This window comes from Giraffa tippelskirchi, chromosome 11 (genome assembly GCF_054371585.1).
Source record: "Giraffa tippelskirchi isolate mGirTip1 chromosome 11, T2T-mGirTip1v1.2.pri, whole genome shotgun sequence".
Taxonomy (NCBI): domain Eukaryota; kingdom Metazoa; phylum Chordata; class Mammalia; order Artiodactyla; family Giraffidae; genus Giraffa; species Giraffa tippelskirchi.
This window is the reverse complement of record NC_137285.1, coordinates 52,976,781-52,985,944: the sequence shown is the minus strand read 5'-3', so window position 1 is coordinate 52,985,944 and position 9,164 is coordinate 52,976,781. Positions and strand designations below refer to the sequence as shown.

The following is a 9,164-nucleotide window of genomic DNA, read 5'->3' as shown; positions in this document are numbered from 1 at the left end:
CAAGTCCTCTTTAATGCTGACATTCTGTCACTCTAGCACCCATAGAAAGAATACATTTCTGACGGTCTCACAGGCATGATTTTATTGCAGCCCAGTGTGATAACTAATATTCACCATAATGACTCTGGGTCATCAAGGAAAATGACATTATGCCCAAGGTACTTTTAAGGAAGACCTCATAAAGTTTAATACATTTTAGAATGATTTTCTATCAGAATGTTAAATGGAAAAAGCGTATATTCTATTTGCTCCCACCCTGTTATGCTGAAAATATGCAGTCTAGAATAATGACACTTTTTAGGATTCTGTAGGGTGCAGCATAATATATCTATACAGCACTTGATAAAGATAACCGCTTCATACTAAAGTGCTTAACAATAACAGAAAAATTTTCCGGATTAAACAATTCAGATGGATCGCCATGGAGGCAATCAGGTTTGCTTTACCATTAACACATATTTTTAGTTTCAACACATTAATTTCATGTCATATTGTCTTTCTTCTACAAGATAGACCCATCTGGGTTGACCTTTTCTCTGACTAATTTATATATTGATTTTAATCACTTCTGGAAGGAGATTTTTCCTTCAATGACTTAAATTTTTTTTTCTATCCTTTTTCACATTCTTCTCCCATTTAAATCCTTACAGAATATTGAGCAGAGTTCTCTGTGCTATACATCAGGTCCTTGTTGGTTATCTGTTTTAAACAGAGCAGTGTTCTGTTTGAATGTTAATATTCTTTGAAGTGTTTTGACTGTTGTTGCATTACTGAGAGAAAAGCTTAAAATGCTCAAATCACTACTTAGAATTTTCACTCATTTGCCATCAAGTCATTAGCCTCTCAGTGCTGAGTGCTGGAAATATTGCTTTGTAGTGACTGGTGTGAATGACTTGGTTCTTCCAATTTTTAAGAATTTCAGGGAGAGAGCCCTGCAGTCACTAGAGAGAAGTTTGAGACAGTTTTTACCTTTCAAAGTTGTTCTCTGGGCTTCTCTGCAAACTTATCCCTGACCAGAGTCACAACCCGTTCCCTCTTCAACTGTGACCTGTGTTAATAACAATCCTTAGCTTTTACATCTCTTTGCAAAAAAACACTGAAGGATGTTTCAGCTTTTTTCTCAATCTTTAAGAATGTAGTCTCTCAAATAAAATATCGTGGTGATCGATGCATGAAGTTGGGTTGTGGCTACATTAGAGAACCAGTGATTTTCTATGGGTTCCCATAATATTTAAGGGCTCCCCTGGTGTGGTAAAGAATCCACCTGCCAATATGGGAGTTGCAGATTTTATCCCTGGGTCAGGAAGATCCCCTGGAGAAGGAAATGGCAACCCACTCCAGTACTCTTGCCTCCGAAATGCTATGGGCAGAGGAGCCTATAGGACTCCAGTCCACAGGGTTACAAGAGTCAGACATGACTTGGCTACTAAACTACGACAACAATATTTTTAGTCTCAGGAGACCAAATATATGAGATTCTAAGTTGGTCTCCAAATTTGTTCTCCACAGGTAAGGAAACATGAAACAATAGAAGCAAGAAGATATTCTTTAAGTATAAATAATCGACGATGGTATTTTCCTTCCAGGAAAGGTAAAAGCAGCATTTTCCCACCAGCCAGAATATGCCCCTCTCTCAGCACTGTGTCACTTCAGCCAAGTCACTTAACCTTCATGGTCTTTAATTTTCCTGAGATGTAAAATGAGGTATAAACTCAGTGACCTCTGATGGCACATTTGGCTCTTACACTCTCTGAATCGCTAGTGAGCCACAAGATGAAGGTCACTCCTCTTTTGCCAAATGTTGCTAACTTGGGTTGCAGGGCATCAGTGTAGAGTGATGAAGGTGCGCTTAGGTAGTTGCAGTAGTTAATGTTTAGCTATTGCCTGGACAATTCTGCAAGGTCTTGAGGGTCCAGAAGCTGAAAGGTCCTTCAATCCATCTGAAAGGGCCCCAGGAGCTCAGTGGGAGGGTTGGAGTATATGCAGTATTTAGTCAGTAAGTTTATTTTGAAAAGGGTCTGCCTAGTATTTATTCTCAAAGGCTTCTGAGACTCCAGAAATATATTTGCATATACATTATTGATTTGAGTGTAAATTCTCTCTTTGATTTTGTAAGGAGTAACTGTTCAGCTTTTTGAGGGCTTATTTGCTGTCCTGTTTGCCTTGGTAAAAATGTACAAAAAGTATAAAAAACAAAAAAAAGCAATGGTATCAGGAAAATAGGAACAAAGAACATATGTATTGCTATACAATAGGAAATGTACAGTCAAAAGTATGATTTGAAAGAACATACTCCAAAATACTCCAGACGAGACTATATCATATGATCTTAATTTTGAACAAAAGCATAAGATATTAATAATGTTTGCCTTGGATGGTAAAATTATAGGTGATTTTTATATTCTTTATTTTCATATTATTCAAAAAGCATGTATAACTTTTATAGACTGAAAAATTGAATGTATGGGTAATAGAACATTCCCTTAGGTTTTTTCTAAGTACTTAAGGGTAGTATTTTGTCCAAGTTGCATAACTGTTGAGTGATGTGACCACTTTTTATTTTAGGATTAATACAAAGCATTTTAAAACTTACTTCAAAACATTGAGGATTCTGTTTGGACTTAAAAATAGTAGATTACAAATACATCACCGAACAACTTTTAAGCACTTCCACTTACCCTGTTCATGTTGACTCTTTTTAACATCTTTATGGCAACATGACATTAGAATCCCTCCAACTGGCAAGTGGCTTATTAGCAAGGAGAACCTTCACTGTGCCCCTTCAGTCTCCTAGATTTCTCATTTTCGGACATATGCTTTGGTCAGAAACATTCTATCAGTTGTATTTTACTCTATCCAGTAAACAATTCTAGTTTTAGTAAACAAATTGACTCTGAGAAATGAATATCTCAGTCATTTCTTCTGAAGTTTACAGCCCCGATTACTTAAACTACAAGCCATTTTTGCATCTATACTAGATCTAACATCTATCGTTGCTTTCACGGGCAAGATTGGCTAGTATGTGGCAGAGAATGTGACTGAAAGGAAAGGAAGCCTTCTGAGAACTAGAGTCTGCTTGTGAGCTTTCCTGACAGCCAGGGCTGGAGTTCTACAGTGTGTATCTTCTTCGCCTCTGTTTCTCTGTGGCTGTCACTGAGAGTAGTTGAGTTTCATCTCTACATCCATCTCTCAGTGACGTTGAGTGAGTTACTCCGTCACCTCCTTTGTGCCTTGGTTATCTTCTCTTTAGAGAAGAGTAGTGGGGAGAGTATATTACCTACCCCATAGGGTTGATGAGAGCATTTATGCACATTCCCACTATAAAACCTTCAGGACATGGCATTTCTTTGGCACCAAAGAAGTCCTTAGCTATTAGCTATTACCATTATTATTGTCATAATAAGGTTGAGCTGAAAATACATCAAATCTTCACCTTATAGGTGCAGCCTCCTTGATATATTGCATTATTTTTTTAAAGGTTTTTATTAAATTTGTTGCAACACTGCTTCTGTTTTATGCCTTGGTTTTTTTGGCTGTAAGGCATGTAGGATCTTAGTTCCCTGACCAGGGATTGAACCGGCACCCTTGCATCGGAAGGCAAAGTCTTAACCCCTGGACCACCACAGGGGTCCCAACGTGTTGCCTTCTAATCCTGAAAACCCATAACTCTTTGGGCATTAACATAGATACATTTATATAAACCAATTTTTCCTACACACCTATAATCAGGGGCTCTGAGATTCATATTAAAGAATTCCATAAATAGTATATGTAACTGAAAAAGTACAACCGCCAGAATGTAACCATAAAACCCACTGGACTTTGTTTTCTACCATCCATGTAAAATATATTCAGTAGGAGAAGTTTTTCCTCCATTACTGGATGAAACTTTCAACAAGTTTATTACTCTTAGATAATAAAAAGTTCTAGGGTCACTTTATACAAAAAAATACAGTCTCAATTCAGAAAATAGGTTGTCTAGTCTAATATCTTAGTCCACACTCAATCTTGATTTGGTCCCTCCTCCAGCCGAGGCAGAGGGTCACCTGCCTGCAGGAATTGATCGGTCCCTTCCATCTTCACGTCAGCCCCTTCTTCCTTCCTTCCCTCCCTGATGTTGCTTCCAACCCTACCAGAGTCAAAACAGGACGAGAGGGAGGGAGCATCAGGGCATGGAGATCATTCTTTCTTCCTTTTTAAAAATTAATTAATTAAGCTTTAAATTGAAGGGTGATTGCTTTACAATGTTGTGTTAGTTTCTGCTGTACAATATGAATCAACTGTAAGTACATATCCCCTTCCTCTTGACCTTCCGTTCCCCCACTCATCACACCCCCTAAGTCATCACGGAGCACTGGGATGGGCTCCCTATGTTACACAGCAGCTTCCCGCTAGCTGTGTGTTTTACACGTGGTAGCATAGATACATCAATACTACTCTTTCAATTCGCGGCACCCTTGCCTTCCCTGACTGTGTCCACAAGCCCATTCTTTATATGTGCATCTCTATTCCTGTACTGCAAATAGGCTCCTCAGTATCATCTTTCTAGTTTATATATATATATATATATCGGAGAAGGCAATGGCACCCCACTCCAGTACTCTTGCCTGGAAAATCCCATGGACGGAGGAGCCTGGTAGGCTGTAGTCCATGGGGTTGCTAAGAGTCAGACATGACTGAGCGACTTCACTTTCACTTTTCCTGTTCATGCACTGGAGAAGGAAATGGCAACCCACTCCAGTATTCTTGCCTGGAGAATCCCAGGGATGGCGGAGCCTGGTGGGCTGCCGTCTATGGGGTCGCACAGAGTCGGACACGACTGAAGCGACTTAGCAGCAGCAGCAGCAGCATATATATATATATATACACACATATACATATATATATGTTAATATATGATATTTGTTTTTCTCTTTCTGACTTTCTTCACTCAACATGACAGACCTTAGGTTCATCCACATCCCTACAGATGACCCAATTTTGTTCCCTTTTGTGGCTTAATAATATTCCATTGTATATATGTACCACATCTTCTTTATCCATTCATCTGTCCATGGACATCTACGTCGCTTCCATGTCCTGGCTGTTGTAAGTTGTACTGTGATGAACACTGGGGTACATGTGTCTTTTTGAATTATGCTTTTCTAAGGGTATATGCGCAGTAGTGGGGTGGCTGGGTCATATGATAGTTTTATTTTTAGTTTTTTAAAGAATCTCCAGACTGTTGTCCATAGTGGCTGTATCAATTTATTTTCCCATCAGCAGTGCAAGAGGGTTCCCTTTTCTTCCCATCTTCCTATCTTCCCATGGAGATCATTCTTTTTTGAGTGACAGCATCACAGATTACTTTGTTATTTTTTGTCCTCGCAGGAGGGGTCACACAGTTTTTTCTTCCGTGGATGCTTCTGTTGGTTCTTTAGAAGGTTCCCTCTGATAGCAATGTCCCTGACTTGGAGAAAGGGTTCCATCCATCCAACTGGTGAAACCACTCTGCCTGTGGTAACTCTGCTACATGGCCTCTTTCTATTCTCTTTCCCCTGTCTTTTTGTTCTTGAAGTAATAGTCCCTCTTGGCCAGCTCTTCCACATCTGATTCACAGAAAACACCCACAGATTTGTTCTGATGAGCTCAGAGAACCAGGGTGATTCCAACCGATCAGTAACACCATGATTATGCGGCCAGAGCAGTTACTCATTCCATCTCTCTCTCCTTAGACTTTTCAGGAAGAAGACAGACCCTAGTCCACCATGCTCCCCCAACACCCAGCACAAATAACCTGGAGTAGTCACACTTTACAGGCTTCCCAGGTGTCCGAGGAGCCTGGCAGACTGAAGTCCACAGGGTGGCAAAGAGACACAACTAAAGTGACTTAGCACGTACGCACACACAGTCACACGTTACACTTTCTGAGGACCCCCCTTGAAGAGCCACTCACTTGGTTTCAGTTACAGGGTGCAATTTTCTCCAAAGAAAACTTCCACACAGACTTTTCTTCTTCTTCCCCATATTAGACCTTTGTGTAGAATAGGGGCATCCATAGCCTTGTGGCTGGCTCTTGGGGGTCTTTTCTGAGGCTCCCCCTGGTGGACACATCTGCACTTACATCGATGCCTTTTATCTTGAGCATCTGTCATCTCACTCCTTTCCCTGGTGGCTCAGACGGTAACGCGTCTGCCTACAATGTGGGAGACCCGGGTTCCATCCCTGGGTCGGGAAGATCCCCTGGAGAAGGAAATGGCAACCCACTCCAGTCCTCTTGCCTGGAAAATGGACGGAGGAGCCTGGTAGGCTACAGTCCTTGGGGTCGCAAAGAGTCGGACACGACTGACCGACTTCACTTTCTTTCTTTCTGTAACAGATAAGACTTTTTCCTATAGTTTCAAAATAGTTCAGAAATGTTTTGATAATTTTATCCAACATGAAATTATTGAAACATTTGCTAAGGCCACAGAAAAACCTATGCATTTTAAAGTTTGGGTAATGTTTGAAGATCTAAAGAGGAAAATCTGCTCAGCAATGAAGAAGAGCAAACATTCTTGAGAGCTTTTTTTTTTTTTTATGCTGACTCTACAATTGAATTCTAAAATTAAGAAAAAAGAACACATATTACAATGAAGTAAAATGACCTTTTTAGCTACACAGCTTGAAGTTTCACTAATGGATTTAGCTCCATCAGAAAGAAAATTTCCATTTCATTTTCTGCTTATCATCCACAAATGTAATAGATTATAATGCTAAAGGTGAATTAATTGTGTGACAGTGAAAATAGTTTGCATAAAATTCATTTACTTGAAAATAGAAGCACTCATATTTACCAGATTTGCAGTTCGCTGAAGAAGTGGTATGGTACCAGCAGAGTTGAACCATAGAACAAAGTGCACCACTAAACTTAATTGGAAACAGCATTTATGCAGTGATTGAAATAGAAAGATGGGAAATGTGGACAACTGTAATGTTTTCTGTTGGGATTAATGCATTTAAATGTAAGAATATTATACTTTAATTTGTAAGTGTAAACAAGATGCACTTTAAATCATGAAAAAACATTGATACTTCCAGAAATAGGCTTCCAGTTCCAATGAATGTAATTTTTTAGACCCAAGAAGTATGATATTTCCAGAGGGATTTTTTCACTCTCAATAGTGAGAAAGATACTGTTTTTGAGCATGTAAATATGCATTTCTTTCCTCTCTCTGAACATCTGCTACCTTTATTTTATTATACAGTCAAACCAATTGATGCTTATTTTGAACAAGGAAAATTTACAGTGTTTATATGGTGTAAAAGACTCATTCATTCAGTGAGTTTTCATTGGGATACACAGCATCTTATTTTGTCTTAGTGAGTTATGCGTGTTACAGGAATACAATCTAGTTATTATTGATCTGGCAAAATGACTTCATTGGTTTACAGTACTCCCAACTCAAGAAGGAAATGAGCTTCATATACAATTTGTTATTTTAAAGAAGTATCCAAGAGCTGTGGATCTGGAAGTCAAGATTCATTTGTATCCTAAGAAGAGGACAGTATTTCATAAAATTAACTCTTTAATATTTGACTCCATGGTCCTCATTTATGTTTCAGATGCCATCCTAAACAATGCTTCATGTGTATTAATTGAGGGCAAGGAAAATTAAAGATGGGCAGACATTTAAATTTTATATCAGAGATGAGGTTCAAATAATCTGCTTGTTTTTCTTATAGTTTTCATATACAAAAATGAGACGATTTATTCATTTTGATAAATAGAACTGTGTATTGTCTCATGGAGAAGGAAGGTTTTGAATATTCTTTCAGTCAAGATCTAATCACGAGATGGAAACCACACATTAATTTGAACAGAGAAAGTTTAACGTAAGGAATGATCAACTGTAAGGGAGAATTGGAACAACTAATAATATAAGAATAGTGAGGACTTCCCTGGTGAGCCAATGGCTAAGACTCTAGATCCAAACACGGGGACCTGGGATCGATCCCTAGTCAGGGAGGTAGATCCTGAATGCCAGCAACTAAGATTTCACATGCTGCCGCAAATGAACATCCTGCATGCTGCAACTAAAATCCTGTGCAGCCAAAATGAATAAAAACACGTTTTTTAAAAAGAATAGTGGACAAAAGGAACAGTCACTTTCTCCAGGGCTGAGACAGAGCCTTCATCAAGGATTTCCTCCCTCTTGCCTTCAAACCTGAGATTCAGACCTCCATGGAGACGGCAAAACCAGATCTTTACAGGACAGTAGAGAAATTGCTGAGGTTCCTTGCTGGCAGAATTGCCCAGACATGTGCCCTCTGAAACTTGTGGGAAATTACCTTCTTTATCGGAAGGTGGATCCCCAGAGGCACTCTGCTACAGAACAGCCTGAGAGTTCTGCCAGGTTAAGCTGCTGGGGTGAGTGGTGCTGGCCATCTTGATCTTCAGGAGCTGGATGCAGTTGTCATGGCAACACCTCCCGAGACAAGAGATGTCTCTAAGCTAACCTAGTAAATATATTATAATCCCTATATCCCTCTCATTCTTAATTCTTCTCCTTGACGACGAATTCTAGTTTTTCAGCATTTCTCTAAAGTCTGACCCACTGAAGCAAGCAAAGTACTCCTCATAGTGATCTTGTCAAATCATTTAAACTCAATTTTCTCCCCCTAAAGTAAATCTGTATGTATATATGTATTTATCTTAATGAATTTATATATACGTTAAATATATATATATATATATACACCTTACATAAATTTAAACACTTTATGTGTATGTGCTCAGTCACTCTGTCGTGTCCAATTCTGTGGGAACCATTGGACTATAGCCCAAAAAGTTCCTCTGTTCATGGGATTTCCCAAGCAAGACTACTAGAGTGGGTTGCCATTTCCTTCTACAGGGGATATTCCTCACCCAGGGATAGAACCAACGTTTCCTGTGTCTTCCGCATTGCAGGCAGATTTTTTACCTATTGAACCATATGTAGTTACTTTATATATGTGTATAAATATATACATATATATTTTTTAAGGAGAGGAAATTGAGGTGTTCTGGCCAGAAAGCCAATATATATGACAGTATGTGTTCTTTCTTCACACACACACATACACAGATATATAATACACACGTGTGTATAAAGAAGAAACATAGTTATACACATATCCACACCTGTATACAAGGACATACATAT

At 39.0% G+C, this 9,164-nt stretch overlaps 1 protein-coding gene across 44 annotated transcripts in view; it reads left to right on the top strand.

Annotated features, from left to right (window-relative positions):
- INPP4B (inositol polyphosphate-4-phosphatase type II B) overlaps nucleotides 1-9,164 on the top strand; it is an 802,877-nt gene that overhangs the window by 291,142 nt on the left and 502,571 nt on the right. For 12 of the 44 annotated variants that reach the window (XM_081543584.1, XM_081543598.1, XM_081543595.1 and 9 more), the window contains one exon: nucleotides 1,510-1,591. The exons of the other annotated variants lie outside the window; for them this stretch is intronic. The gene's annotated coding sequence lies outside the window, so the exon portion shown is untranslated. The remainder of the gene's footprint in view (nucleotides 1-1,509; nucleotides 1,592-9,164) is intronic. 44 annotated transcript variants of the gene reach the window in all.